The 16662-nt window shown below is 38.8% G+C and overlaps 1 protein-coding gene and 1 long non-coding RNA gene across 6 annotated transcripts in view; one reads left to right on the top strand and one right to left on the bottom strand.

The window, feature by feature from the left end:
* The window catches only part of LOC143207543 (opioid-binding protein/cell adhesion molecule), a 374124-nt gene extending 364770 nt beyond the window's left edge, over positions 1-9354 (bottom strand). The window contains exon 1 of one of the 5 annotated variants that reach the window (XM_076421174.1): positions 8609-9354. The gene's annotated coding sequence lies outside the window, so the exon portion shown is untranslated. The other 4 variants (XM_076421165.1, XM_076421166.1, XM_076421168.1 and 1 more) reach the window with 4 other exon arrangements.
* Positions 1-16662, top strand: part of LOC143207550 (uncharacterized) — a 165347-nt gene that overhangs the window by 141218 nt on the left and 7467 nt on the right. The window lies entirely within an intron of this gene.

Here is a 16662-nt window from a genome sequence, read left to right as displayed (position 1 = left end):
AAATCAATATAACAAATTAAAGGATAATATTTAAATGCGCGTTTCGAATGAGAGGACGGTGTAATGAGAAATATAGAACAATGTCCAGAATGTAGCGGTGAAACGTTTATTGCATTAACGTCAAAGAAAATTTTCATTGTTACCGTAAGTATAAACCTTGTCATGATTTGACTTAAATGTTTGTTCAATCCGAATGGCATGCGTAACCAATTCATATAACAAAATTATTGGGTTTGAAAGAACCAGTTTCGTAGCTCTTCGCTACCGTACCAGTGCATTTCTGTTTAAAAATTCACTATACAACGGTGAAGCTTTGTTGAAAAATGCAAAAATTTTGTCTACCGCTTTCCACGTTCTATAGAAATAGTAGAATTATATTAGAGAGCTTGACCCAGTTGTTAGACTCGCTTAGCGCATGTACGAACTATTTGTCGCCTAAGCTGTTATGGTACATTAATTTCATTAAATCCTTAATGCTATAAGAATTGTTTTGCCTCTGTTCTGCCTCTGTTCTGCCTCTTATAATGACACAAATAGGAACAGACATTTTTTTACTATACAGGGTGGGGCACTATAAACAGGTCACCTGAATAACTCGGCTGCTATTGGTGTTAGGAAATAATGCGTGAGATGGAAATTGCTTGGTTTCGAGGGGGCATTAATCTGATGTTAGTATGTAGTTTTTTTGTAGATGGACGCGGTCATTATAAACCATAATAAACCAAAATAAACCATTTTCAAGCTCGATGCGACAGATTTCCCGTTGTTCGATCGATCGATTTATAATGTTGCATAGATTATTTTTGTTGGCCAATGTCACAGTCCTAGGGGTGTCCCTACACAAAAATTCGAAGGTCAACAAATAAGGTGCACCCTATTGTACAGTTTCGCGGCAGACTGTAGTTGGCCGGAATCGGCGGGGGACACCTTATACATCGTTACCTGTCGATCAGGAAGATGGAGAGCGTGTCAAGAGTGAACGCGTACCGTAAAGCACTGTTCTCAGTGAAGACCGAACCGGTCTAACGATCGCCGCAGCGGCAGTTTCGAGGATTCGCAACGCGGCGTGAGAGAAGCGTCCACTCGCATTCCGCGTTCCCTAACGACCCAGACGTTAACTGCTCCCTCGTTAAGCCCGGCATGATGACACGATCACGACACCTGGAAACATCAAGTTCTGAGCACGCTTAATTCCCGAATAATCGCGGCGACTGCTTGGATTGGATTTGTTAGCAGTGACGCAGGCACGCGGGCCGACGCGACGCGACGGTCACTCGTAATTTTCCGCGTGTCAATCACCGGACAGGAAGCATCGATGGACCACCGTCCAATGGGGTGTTATTCCGACGACGGGATAACGTTACGCGGAAAACACGGAGACCCAAGGGGAGCCAGAGAATCTCTTTGTAATGCTAATGGAGGGGGGATGGACCCGATGAGGAAACAATTATCTAGCCACCGCGGGACTCGGCCGCGCCACACCACGCTACCGGCCGGCCAGAATCCCGAAAACCTCGGCAAAATTGTTTATGAACGTATAGGGTAAACTGTACAATGATTGGCACCCTAAGCCAAAGTCATAGTAAAAATCTTTTAATCTTTTTTTGAAATATTTCAACGAGTTTTACGAGTTACAAACAGTTTTACGAGTCGTAAATCTTTTATTAGAAAATATATACGGCGAATAACAATCGTAAGACAAATAGTACGGTCATTGGCACATTTGGTACAGTTACTGACACATAACATGTACCAGTTATTGGCACTGAAGAACTGAATAGGAATTATCAACTTAATAAAGAAAAATAATGAAAATAGTTTGTACTGCATGTAGACTTGAATTCTTACGTCTGAACTAATATGATCAGCTGAATATATATGTGGAAATAACAACTTCCATTTGAAACATTTTTGCGTACAATCAATATTTTTGGAGATATTCGTCTGTAACGCTTTATAACGTTCACCCTATGTATTCACGGTAGTATTTATATTGTTGTGTTGTTCAACTGCTGTAAGTTGAAGTACAATTTTTCGAGAAGCAAAGATTGTAGGGTCTAAATACTCTTTGGATCGGCTGTGTATGCATCGTAAAATAAAAACCGCACGAACTTACGGACCAACCTATAAAAAGCCGAACTGAAAGCTAAAAATATTTTATTACCTTTTGTAAACATCCGAAAAGCGGTTTAACTTAGAGTTTTTTTCGGCACCAGGCTGCGAAACCCGGTTTTTTTCGAAATTCGGTTTTCCTATAAAAACCTGATTTCCAGCGTTGCGAAAGTCGCGTCGACACGCGTGCCGCGCACGGGCTTAGTCGTTCTTGTAAACCCACAACGAAACCGCCGCGCCGGGATTCGCGAAATTTATACGATCCGCCGACGATTTCCTTGTAATCTCGCAACGTTTCGAGAGTCTGATATATCCGTGCGTAACGTTCCGCGCTTTTTCCGTATCCGTCCTTAGCCATTCACCAACTCCAAACTTCGCTTTCCTCTATTTGTTTTTTTTTTCAATCGCACGCTTTCCAAACAAATTCAAAATTTATATTTCCCTTTGGAAGCACTAAACCAGAGTTTTTTTCGAGTTTACCAGGGCTTTCACAATTTTTATACACTGTGAGGGAAAAAGTGGCGGATGAAACGTATGCTGTCGAAATTGAATAACACAATATAAAAGCGTACACAGTGGATCTCGATATTCCCACGATCGGAGGATATTTTCCTCCGGTTCTTTCTCGTGTAAAAATCTGCTAACACACTTTTGATGAACGATACCGCCGTTCGTTCATGGTAAACCGTTCAACACGTTAACTACCGCGGTATATTTTGGTAAATCGAATTTTATTCTGAATTTTAGAGCGCGCGGGAGGGTTGAAGTACCAGCCTCTATTACATACAGTGAATCACAGTAATATTCGGACACTTTTAAAGGGACGAGAACTTTTTGAACATCGCACAGTCATACACGACTGTGGCCCAGAAAGTTGGAAAAAAGTCGATTTCAAAATTTTTACTGTCCGACGCGTGAAACGTCTGAAGAATAAGGCTTCGGTATCGACATGTTTCAGACAGGTTCCATCGACACGGTTTTCACCGACAATAACTTTGGCCAACAACGATTTCGACTCGCAACGACTTTAGTCCACGACAGAGTATCCCCGCTAAATAAAATATAATTCAACAATGTTCCGACGTAACAAGACTTCTGTTATTGCAAAATAACAAGAATAACGACAAAAAAGGATTTTTATTAAATATTACACATTTCATAAAAATTAATATAAATCTAAAATAGTTTATTATGCATAAATTATTGATTAATTACACATGATTTCAATGGCAACTCTTACAAGTCGAAGGTAGACTTCACTAAATTCCCAAATATTTCACTTTATTCTTAAACCTGGTACACATAAACGCAAATACACGTTCGCAACATCTTTCATTTATATTACAGTATTGAGAAGTAGTTTATGCAATTTCTTGTAGGTACTGTTTCACGCTGGTACTTGTTCAAAATTCCTTCAACAGCCGGAAATGGGAGGTTCCTGAGATCATTTGAGGCAACCGTTTCCTTTGCAAAAATGTTATCCGCGGCTTGGTTTAGGAGTTATTAACGAAAAAACACGGACCAATCAGAGCGCGACCTAGACGCGAGTTGCCACAGTCGGCCAATAGACATTTGGCGTGCCGGGCCGACTGTGGCAACTCGCGTCTAGGTCGCGCTCTGATTGGTCCGTGTTTTTTCGTTAATAACTCCTAAACAAAGCCGTGGATAACATTTTTGCAAAGGAAAATGTCGCTTGAAATAGCCTCAGGAACCCCCCCTTTTTCGGGAAGTTCACGAATTTTGGGACACCCTGTATTTTATGTCAAGAGATAAACAGTAGAGTGGCAGAACATGAAAAAACTGGGTGCTCTCGGATCCTGACTGATATCAGTGTATTTTGAAAAATTGTATCAAAGCTGGATTGCAATTCTGTTCAAAGTGAAGTAGTAGACTCGTGTGATCACTGACGTCTGATAATAAACTTGTATCACGAAATGGAGATGCAATTTTCTCGGATAGATCAAGAGAGTGTTTGACACTCCTCCCTCCTCCTCATGAAATTCACATCTCAATAATCAATCTGGTTAAATAACGCCGACAGATTGCAAGATAAGTCTCGAGCAGAAGTATTATCGACACTCCTTTTTGCGCTTGAAACTATATTTTGACTACAAAAAAAATAGAGAAATTTTATTTATTTATTATTTTGATTTTATTCAGTATTAGACAAAACGTTTTGTAAATAAGAAAAAGCTACATTGAACGCATTTAGAATATACTCGCTTGATGTAAAGATAATAATAATACGAGACGATATTCTTACATGATTACTAAAAATTACTAATTGTAAGAAAAACGAAAACCACTGAAAAGGCTATTGGACACATGAATTTTTTGGCCAGCTTTTGCAATACCAGCTCATCGCGCGTCGCTGCAGATTTTTATTCAACTTAAACAAACTGATACGTATTCGAAATATCCCGCACTACTTCTACAAGCTAGGATATCACCGAAATAAATTATTTGAAAAATAATCGTTAAGATAATATACTGTGCTATTTGGCTACGTGCCATTTGAAATAATCATATGTTAGTTGACACGAACAGCCAAATAATTTTTAGAAAATTATTTCACTGTTTGAATTCCAAATGAAACTTAAATCAATTTCCATTTTATTAAATAATTCGTACTCTTAACAATTCTATTACTTCGTGTACTAAAGAACAATTTTAAATTGGCGAATGCCCAGCTAAACTGTGTACCCATTAAACATTAAACAAACTTCAAATGAAATGTGGCTATTCCTGGTACGTAGTCCACTCGTTTCCTTAAGTTTAGTTTTCTTTTCTAGTTTAGTCCACAAAAGTATTCGAACGCCCTTTAAAACCCATGATTTCGACGTAAGGGACAAAGATCGCGATGGTGTGCCAAAAAATTCGAAGATACAGATTTGCCAGCATTACTCGATGGAAATCCACGTGAAAATTTAAAGAACTGTCAATTGAATTAAACGTCGATCGATCTACTGTTGGAAAACGTTTACACGTTATGGGTATGGTTTATACGCTTCTTTTCAACGAAAAAAGGGCGGAAACTTATTCCCATATACCCAATAGTTTCGTGGTTCACCGTAGTTATTCGAGTACAAATGGCTAGAATAGCTGTACGACGTCGGGCATTGGCATAAAAATGAAATCGAAACCTCCGCGGGAGGAGTGCCATATCGACATTCTAAGCAAATCCGCTCTGCGGATTCAGAAGCGAAAAAGTGCAGGAAGAGTGCGAAGCGTGGAATCACAGATACGTTAATTAAATTCCCTCGATGGCCACGGTAACTTTCGTCCATATGACGTTCGCTCTTGCATCGAAGAAGGCAACGAATAAAAAATGTGAATCACCCCATTCGAAGTATTCGGTGTACCGTCGCATCCCCTTTTAATCGCAAGCCAACGCTACCGGATAAAGCAACGTGTAATTTGTCGCAATTGGTATTGTTCGGTGTTTCCCGGTTCCGCGTCCCTGACTCCCCGCCGCTGTCTCTCTCCCTTGTTACCCCATTTTCCTCGACACGTATTTTTTCCACTCTCTCCCCCATCTCTTTTCATCCCCCGCCTCCTTTCCAGCTCACCATTTTTCCTCCCTATTTTCTCGTACGCCGGAAACCTCCGATACGAAACGGCGAGCTGGCTGGGTGTGCCCCAATTTTGCGGTGACCGGCACGATGTTTATAATCGCAGGTGAATAACCAACAATCTCCAGACCCCAGCTTGCGGAGATACGGCCGCATTGTTATGCGCGTAGGTGAGAAGGCACGCGATTTCCCCGAACACCGTGTTCGACGCAGTGCTAAAAATTCAAACTTTCCAAGTATTCAATCCGAAGATATTTATGTTATAGTGAAAATCGAAATTGTTGGAAAATTTTTTAAATTGAAGACGTCGATATATGTATGATTTCTCCTCTATTGAAATCATTAAGGAAAGAAACAACATTCAATTTAATTTCTATTTCTTGCAATCGACGCAGACGATGTTTAGTTTGCATAAAGGCCTGCAGTCTAGTCATAACATCTTGGTCACATAGTATGTACAGTTTTTAATATTAGGGGAGACCGGGACTAGTTGACTAATATGAGGTTAGTGTTAATTGTAATCAGAGTTGTGCTAATTTAACTACATTGTATTTTATATACACAGTATTTGAATTACATTGTAATTTCAGTACACAATTCGAACCTATCACTTCATTTAATTCCTAATTACGCGAATCATGAGTGTAATCGAAATACGATGTAATTAGAAACGAAATGTAACTGAAATACGATATAATTCAAATTACTCAATCTGTACATTACTCGCTTAACACTGAAACTACCGAGCACTGAAAGCGATTAAAATGTTCTAGCTGATAAAAATGACAGGGCTCTATTTATTTAGATTTCGTGCAATTTTTATTGCAATATGCGCTTGTGGATAAAGAAACTTATCGAATCATTTTCCATGTAAGCAACGTCATAATTTCAATAATTATAAAAAATCGGAATTGGGATTTTAGTTTCTTGTAATTAGGAGAACCGTTGAATTGAATTGTATAGTGTTTACGAAGTCAAAGGATTCCATGTTTCACTCGAAAAGATTTGTACTAGTTGCGTTGATTAATTCATTTGTATTAATACCTTCTCGAAACACATCGATAATAATTAGTTTTAAAGCTCACTTATGATTTAATATTACCAATGACGACCACTTTTACAAATATGCTGCGAAGAATTTCTGAAATTCAAAGAAAGTAGGAACGCGGTAGCACGCAATAGGTCCAGGTATTCATAATTCAAAGTTCCGGGACGGTAATGAATAGCTCTACCTGGTTTCCCGACAACACAGAGAGAGAGAGGTCGATGAATTTATATATACATATATAGAGTCTACAGTTTACGATTAAGAAATTTACCATTCGTTTTTCCACGAAATGATTTAGAAAAGAACGATCTCACGATTCATCAACCTCACACACAAGGGTCATCAGCAACTACAGGTTTATGAGTGGTAATGTTTTAAATACTGCAGTGTCTTTTAACAAGTTAACACGTCAACAGAATTAACACGTAACTTCATTCACTGCAATAAAAACCGAAAAGTCGAAGCTTGTAGTAGGAATTATTGAATTCTTTTAAGCCGTACAAATGTCGACAAAGTTTACTCCAGAGAAATTGTATAACGAACAAAATTAATTTTTAAAGGTAGTTTTTAAAGTGTTACCTCTATGTTCAGTTATGCAAAATAAAAATGATCTACATCTTTCATTGAATAATTTTAAGAAGTCGAATATAGTCTAACGATACTCTGGAATCCTTCGAATTATGTCTTTATGTGAATGCATATAACATCCACAGTCTAATTATAAAAGAAGAGGACAAACCATGCACAATGCGAAATCAGAAATCTACGTTGAAATATAAATCCTTGTTAAATAATCCGATTTTGTCAGCCTGCGTCGAACAAGAAAAAGTAGAATAGTTTGAAATCACCCCGTTCAATAACATGTATGGTGACCACGTCATATTGTATAAATCGCAGGCAAGAATAAAGCAGATAATGTTGAAACTCGCCGCACCCAACAATGTGTATAACAACCACATGGTGTTATGGAAATTTCGCGGAAGATTACAAACGAAATGATATGTACAACAAGCACGTGTTGTAGGAATTTCAAAAAAGAATGAGGCAAATTACGTTGAACCTGACCAAGACCAGAAATGTGTATAACAACCGCATGATGTTATAGAAACTTCACACACAAGTTAAACACGACCAGCATTTAACGTGTGCAACAATCACATCACATTGTAGAGGTCTCAAGGCAGAACAAATCGAATAAGTTGATCACGACTACCTCCACGATATGTCCAACAATCACATTATATCTTGTAGAGAGTTCAAGACAGAATAAATCAAATAAGTTGATCACGATTAATTCCACGATATGTTCAACAATCATCACATTACATATTGTAGAGATTTCAAGACAAAATAAATAAAATAAGTCGATCACGACTACCTTCACGATATGTCCAACAATCACATTATATCTTGTAGAGATTTCAAGACAAAATAAATAAAACAAGTCGATCACGACTACCTCCACAATATGTGCAACAATCACATTATATATTGTAGAGGTTTCAAGAGAGAATAAATAAAATAAGTCGATCACGACTACCTCCACGATATGTCCAACAATCACATTACAGAAATGTTACCGACCAATAGAGAACACAAGATGAACACGAAGATTCGATGATCTTCAGAGAAACAGCGATCCCCGTAAAAACCGAAGATTTCCCGGCAACGGTAAATAATAAAATTCACTCGATTTTCTCGCGCAATCCTTTCTCGGGTGATCGCGCGAAGGCTTCAACTGACGCTTCCAGTTGTTTACGAAGGCCGCCGAGCAACCGTAAAAACAAGCTCTCCGGTGAACGAGCCGGCTACCGTCCACCACCGTTCATCAGACCAAAAATTCGATTTGCATCATCCGCGGGACCGTGAAACTTACACGTATACGCGTACAGTTGGCCTGGATCTCCGTTCAATCACTTCCGCGCGACGATAAATCACAGAAACGAAAACAATTCATCCAACATCCCACACACTTGTCGTCGACCCGGGTGGTAGCTAGGTAGCTAGGTAGAGGAAAACCGTAACACGGGAACGCACCAGTATCCTCGAATAAAATCACCAAGTTGTTCGATCAACCTTCCGTCGATTACAAATCTCCGGGAAGGACGTGTCTGGGTATATACGGGATCCACACACTGGGGGGATCGAGATTTATGGTGGACGGACGATCGACAACCTCCCGTCACATGTCGCCGGAGTCTCCGCACCGGAGGAGGCTCACCGATGGATCACCGCGTTCCCAGCACTCTCTGTCCGTATCCTGGGGATCGATCCGCGGACACTAGCTCTCGTCACAGACGATTTTCACCGAATCGCACTGGGTCGACAGAAGATCTTCCGGGACTCGATGATGGGAAACTTTCGGATGACGATATAGATCGCGACCGGCGGCGAATAACTGAAACCGGGCATCGGCTATCGGCTGGCAAGCGAACGCGGTCCGAAACGGTGCGAAAACTACGAACGAGATCCGATGCGCGCGCGCGCGGGCCCGCGAACACGTAAATATATCGGCTGCGATCGCGAGGAGAGCGAGCTTTTCGAAGACGCGGCTCGCACGCCAGCTCCTCGTTAGGACTTCGCCTATGGACTGGCGGGCGCCGCGGCAAAAGCTACGGCGCAACACGCCGACGCATCTACCCCCTTAGAACCCCTTGGCCCCTTTATCGCGGGGTGATACCAACCAATACCAATACGAACCAGACCGCCGCCGCGCCGCGCCGCGCCGTTCTCTGAGTTCTCTCTCGACGCTTCCAGCTTTCCTTTCGCGCCCCCGTCGAACGTGCTCTCTCGCGAAACCCCCGATGTAACGCGAACGCGCGCGGCGCGGCGTCGTCTACCCTCTGATCGAAATTACGGGATGTACCTCGTGCTCGCACCCTGAGCTCTCTCATGAGTTTTATTGGCATTCCGACGCAAGGTCCTCACGGTAGAATCGTCGTCTTCGGCAATCCGCTCCGGAGGATTCTTCAAAAATTACAGGATAACCAGAGCCGACGCGTGACGCGATGCACGGTGTGTCGGGGCCCCTATTTAGCCGGGTAATGAAAACTTTATGACTAGGTATTTTGGAGACACGGTCCGTAACAAAACACACCACGTCTATAAATTTTATGATCCACAGTGCTGAGAATAATTACAGGTTCCCGGCAGAGTTGAACAATAATCAACTAATATTTAAAAATGACCAATAGTCTTTGTGTGAACGTTAGTCATTAGTGATAACTACAGTAAGGAGCATAACTGATTCAACACACTTTAAATCAGAATAACTTTTGTATGAATGGACCAAACGACTTCAATTTCTCTCGAAAAACAGCAATATCCCAAATCATCTTTTTCTTTTTACTTTGGTAAAAGAGAAGGATTGCCTTGTTAACTGCAACATTCGAATTTTAGAAATATCGACAAAATTCTAACTCCACCGATAAACAGGCATTTGCATATTGGAACGGGGGCATGTTGAACTGCCAATCATCGTTTTTTATGAAACGTTGCAACAATTTTAGTCTTCATAAAAATATTTGACACGCATTCTTTCTATTAATATTCATGTCGGTGAGCTAAAATTATTCCTGGCAAAAAGAGGTAGCGAATATATTTTGACGAACGCCTCCAACGTATAATTAGAAATGAGAGAATAATTTTGACTAGACAAGCAGGCTCCCAAATAAAAGATGTGTTTAAATAATGAATTTAGAAAGAGTGGCATTCTTATGAATTTTTCTGGCCTCGTTTCTTTGTGAAAAATGTACGTACAACACAACAATACATAATTTTTGTGTTAATAACACAATAGTTTCCGAAATATCCATTAAAATATAATAATTGTAGTGAAAAATGTGTAAAACACTTTTTATAGGAAATACATCGTAGGAAAATTTCATCAAAATCGTTGATTGGCGCTTCAATGTTTCACCTTGTGAGTATAAAGTATCGCTGGGATACGAAACGATATTATCTCGAGAATATTTTATTTGATATACGACTCTCTCTCTCTTGACTACTACTCTAATTATACCCATTCATTAGATGCTCCCATAAATTGTATCATTTTTTTACGCTAACTGTAAGGTTAAAACTACCAAAATAACTCCAACACTTCTTTAACAATGCAAGAATACCTTGGTTTTCGAGCAACTATAATTTAAATGCTTCCCTCGCGAGAGGACACTTTATTCTGGATGGTTCCTGTGAATGCGGAACAGAAGCTCAAGACCTTAATCATATTATGTATCTCTGGCAATGTCCAGAATATGATTCAGAACGAGGACACTTGTCTGACGTGCTCCTTAATCGTTTGGTTTACGGCATCGATAATTAAATAAATGAATACATTTATACATTCAGTCATCGTTGTATCAACCATCATTTTCAGTGACGTCCTTCAATTTATCGATCAATTTTTCGTTTTGAATTTAAAAACTGCAGCTTCAATTGGAACTTTTAATCCTTCGATATCGAATGTCGTTCACCGATCCAATTTTATTTTATTCGAAAGGTAAAAAACAGCATTTGAAAATTTGTCAAAGCACGTTCTTCACGCACATCACAAATGTTTTTCACTATCTGCTCCTGGCATAACATAGAAAGATGGCAAAAGATCATCGAACAAAGTGGAAAAAAAGGAACCTACGAAAATTGCTGGTCTTTTTACGTACAATAACGTCCCATAATAAAAAATATAGGTTTCCATTTGAAAAAATAAAGTTGACCTCCAAATGACTTTGAAAACGCTACCCAAATAAAAAACTGATACTGCCCCCCCCCCTCTTTCCCCCACGAAATCCCCGGACACGTGTTTTACACTTTTTTTAATATCTTTCATACTTTTCGAGATATCCGGCTGGAAAGTTTTCAAATGAACACCCTGTATGTGTGCATTCGCAAGTCCTTCTTCGTTAGCGACGGTGAGTGATAGACCATCGCTAACTATTTTCACTAGGAGCGTGGGTGTCACACAACTTGAGTGAGATGTCGAGCAGATGTCGAAAATTAATTTCTCTGTCTCCTGGAACCTCCATTGAAGAAGCCTGAAAATTGATTAAAATTAATTAATCCGAAAAATTGAAGCAGATAGGTTTGCCGCGCAGCCATGTGTCCCCTGCAGGCATTCATGGTTGAGCTGTGTCTGTGGTCGTACGCGCATCCATCAGTGTATATAAATAAATTTCGTGCTCTGAAGAGTGTAGTGTAGACTAGTGTAGTGCAGTGACTTTGATATTCAAGATCGACTAATTTTGGAACACCCCATCATCACCCCACAACCCCATTAGATTCATTAGAAGATTCAGTCGTATGCACCGTCGAAATGCAATAAAATGTCGAACGTAATACCTGAAAAAGATGTTTCTTAAAATTATTTAGAACGTTCTGGTACAGACCAAACATTCGCTAAATATAATTTGAATAAAAATTCAATAATTTGTACAATAGAAATGAGAGCGACGATGTGGAAATCCCATGAAAGATTGTCTCGTACAATGGCACTGCATTGGCGAGGAAGATCTGCCATATGCCGTGGCGAAAGGGTTAAAACATAATTCAACTCCATTCAACAGCTAACTGACACTCGTGTGAATTATGAGTTTTAGAAAACTCTTGGCTCTCTCCACAATTAAGCATCCGCGCCACTGCCACAGCACGTTGCGTTAAAGAGATTTTATTTTTGTGCTAGAAAATAAATCAAATATAATAATAAAAAGAATTGGAAGTCTCGTTTCATATATTCGCGTGTATGTACTTAAATATAGATATATATTTCATAGAATTATAGTATTACCACAATAATTACATTTTTTATACAGAACTTCTGTATTAAATCATTCTCTTCGAATACATACTATAGGATCGCGTAATTAAACGTAACTAATTTGCTTGTTATTAGGTTAATACGACAAGGATACGTGAAGGTCAACCGTGTTTTTTCGGATCAAATTATCTATATTTGAATTCATTGATCAACGAAGGCTATTTTCTTTGCTAAAAGGAACCACCGAAAAGTTTGACAAATAATACATTTTTATAAAAAATTTTTATAATAAAAAATATTAAGCACTTCTTGTCACTGACCACAGTGAAGATAACTAAATTATGGATCTTTCTGCAAAAGAAAAATTTTCTGCACCAATCGCAAGCAACGAAATATTAATTAATTAATACATTGAGGATCATACATCGATGCTCTTAAATTTTGCTTGTCTTTCTAGTGTTTTGAATTTCACCTACTCGTTTATATTGCAATTTTATTGCATTGATAAAAAAATTCATAAAACACTTCCCATATGTGTGTAAATTCAATTCGTCCTCTACAAATCGAAGTTTCTTTCTATAAATCAACATCGCATATATTTAAAAGTAGAAAGTTCATTTAATATTTTTAAACTCTTTGCCCTTCAAAATTGAATTTCTAATTTTTTGGACACAATCCGAATAACATTCACCCTGGCACAAAGCCCTAGAAGTCGAACTTTGTTCTGTTAAACTTCTCCGACTCGAAAACTTTGATAAGGCGAAACCTCAACAACTCCAGGATTTTAGCTCTCCCCTTGACATTCAACGTGCCGAGAAATAATGCAATTTCATTTATTTAAGAATAGCTACGTATCTTAAAAAATAAAGTTAACAAATGGAACAAATAAAATAGATCTTTTTTATTATTCTGTTCTGAATCGATTATGTCTTCGTTAGTTTGTGTATAAAAACCAACAGGCATTTTGTTGAAGTTACATTTAACAAAACGATTCAAAGAATGTTTCTCTTCAGGCAAAAAAAAATCGTTATACTATTAGAAAAAAATCACAAAACAGTCTAAATCAATGGGATATTAAAAGAGTCCAACGTAAAAGTATCAGACATAGATGAACAGATAGATTAACCTTAGAGAATGCATAATGGGTGGTTGAAAAAAGAGGTTTCCTTACACCCAGAGACTGTCAAATATTTATTTATCATTTTACTCGTATATAAATTTAATTAAGCAGAATCAATATTATAATATCGACGATAATATTACGTTCAAGGCCTGTATCGACGAAGCGAAGCCATGCACTCCTGTTATCTCCGAAGAACAACGGATAATTAGAAAGCAGAGAATCTCCTGGCAAAGGAAGGATGCAGCCATCGCCTTATGTATTAAATCATTGAAATCTGCGTCCGTAAAAAACGAACAGAAAAATCTAACATCTTATTACCGAGGGTACGGTATTTACAAAAAGACAATAACATCGATATTGCTCGAAGGATACAGTATTGATTAATTTTGCGCTAAAATGAAATATGAAATGTCCGAACGGCAAAACTTTTCGTGACCATATTCCATCGCGTATTTATTCTATATTATTATTATAAAAAAAAATACAGGGTGTCCCAGAATTCCTTCAACAGCCGTGTTTTGTTTCTCGCGATGCAAATAATTATCTCGTTTGAATTTCACGCAAATGTTTATTTATAATATTTACAACACGGTCACCGGCCGAATTAACATTGGGTGACTGTTTAATCCGAAGCAATGGATATAGCGGTAGATGGCGGAAAACGGCACGTTTACAGTTCTTCGGAGTGAACCTTTACGAATATTCGGTGATCCTTTCGAAGATGTACGAGATTACTTTTAGATCCGATCGTGTTCGCTTCTATTTACAACAGCCCTCACCGGTGGAGGAGAAAATCCCCACCTCAAGTCAAACCGACGGAAAATTCCTAAGACACGTATTTAGCTGCGCGAACGGTTATTGCACGTGTGGCACAAGGGACGCGACCTTGGCCGCCGATTTTGGGGACCATAAGACCCGCTGCGTCCGAATCCGGGACCCTCAAGTGTCTCGAGAACGTTCCTCGGAGTGAAGTCGCACGGATTTATTTATGACCGTTTTCCGGTGCCCTAAGCTTGAACCCTCGAGTGCCTCCAAGTGCGGCAACTCGAGAATTGGCGTTTTTCTAGGTATCTGAAGGAAGGTCAAATAAAAAAAAAGGGGCTCGGATGAACAACGTCCTCTAAGCTTGTATTTTTAAAGAGACGTTTTATGGCTGTTTGCCTCATGACAGGCACTTCGAAAAGATTAAACTATTGGAAGGAATATTCTACGCTGTGGGGAAATATAAATCTTTGTGCGGAATCAAACAAGCCGGAAATGGGAGGTTCCAGATCATTTGAAGCAACATTTTTGCAAAGGAAAATGTCGCTTCAAATGGTCTCAGGAATCTCCCATTTCCGGGATGTTCAGGAATTTTGGGACACCCTGTATAATTTACATTTTCTTACAGGGGGTACTTTTTCTTACGTCCTACAGTTTCCATTTTCTCAGATCAAGGGTTTAACTGTATTCATTTTAGTCGTAAACGCATAACATCCAGAGTCTAGTAATAAGCTCGAAAGCTGGAAGTTCATTTCGTTTATTCGGCACAGTAAGAACAATTAAATGTTTACCGCAACGATTGTTTTATGCATGCTATAATTTTCAGTCGTGTCAGTCGAACAAGTTCATTGGTTCAAACGATATAATATCGTTACCGAATCGTTCCGAATTAAAAATGATAATGAATAAGCGAAAAAGTGGTGTAAAGGGAGAAAATGGCGAAGTCGATCGGCGAGCAAACGTCCAAAGTAAACCAAGAGCTTTCAACTTCGCCCCGATACCTTTAAAGAGATCAAACAAACGATAACGGTACAGTAATAAAAGAGATAAGTCGTTTATTTTCAATTAGGAGCAATGAAAACGTTCGCGTCGAGAATCGACATGAATTTAAATCCTGCAATTTCATTAACGTGTACGCGCGGCAGAGGAAAGAACATTTAATGAAAAAAATTGAAGACTTTTTACAAAATAAAGCACTTTGATTCCTGTACGTTGTTTAACGATCTTCGTAATTCGCATTGTAATACATCTCCAATGAAATGTTACGTTTATGTGATAAAAACTTTTTAATACGATATCGCGTATGTTTGACTGAAATTCCATTATCGTTGCTGCATTACTAATTTATATCGAATAATTCATTTGAAGACGTTGGTAGGTTATATTAATTTATAATGTAGTATTGAAAATTCTGTTTTTATTCTACAATTCGGCAATAATGCACAGTAGCACAGCCTTCGTGGTTTATAGTCCTCGGAATGAGAAACGTGGCCCTGCCGGACCAATTATTATTAGACGTGGCCGTAGCAGAAGCGTTTCGATAATTTGTAGGATGTATGTATAAAGGTTTGTGTTTGATCCTCGTGGACGCAATAAGCGGCAGAATATAGTATTCAAGGTGCAGAAGCAAGAGAGATCTGGTCGAGGACAAACCGGCGAGACCGGGGTAATAGATACTGTACCTGCAGAGTGTCCACGAATTCCCATAGGAAATTAAAGTTCACCGTCAAAGAGGAACATTAAAGAGAAAGACGAACCAAAATGATATCATTGTACGAGTTCCGGCTTTCATCTTCGCACCTACCTGATACGAGATCTACTTCATTTCTTTCAAACCTTGCCGAAACGCGTAAATGATGAGTACACGAGCAAATCCAGTGATCTCTCTAAAAGTCTGTAGTATCCATCTAAAACCAGAAAGAAAAAGAGGGTAAGGTGCATTTTTTAAATATTAATATGAAAATAGAGAGAATCGGTGTACTCTCATATTTTATCAAACAATTGAAACGCGACGAAAAGATTTTGCTCGTAAAAAGAAGGAAGATTAGATTATTTTATTCATTAGATAAACAAATATCGAGTAAAATATTTCCTAATGGATACAAGATACATAGTATAATAACTAGATTGCGGATCTTTATGCATTTATGAAGAAATTGATTGGGTGAAATATATGTATGTATAAAACACACACAGTAAGAGATTTAAAAAATTCAAGAATGTTGGTTGTAATGTTGCTTTGAGTGTAACAAAGTCGTTAAGGGATAAAATCAATTTTTATGTTATTCCTGCT

Source organism: Lasioglossum baleicum, chromosome 3, assembly GCF_051020765.1.
Source record: "Lasioglossum baleicum chromosome 3, iyLasBale1, whole genome shotgun sequence".
In the NCBI taxonomy this organism is placed as follows: Eukaryota; Metazoa; Arthropoda; class Insecta; order Hymenoptera; family Halictidae; genus Lasioglossum; species Lasioglossum baleicum.
This window is presented reverse-complemented; position numbering and strand designations above follow the sequence as displayed.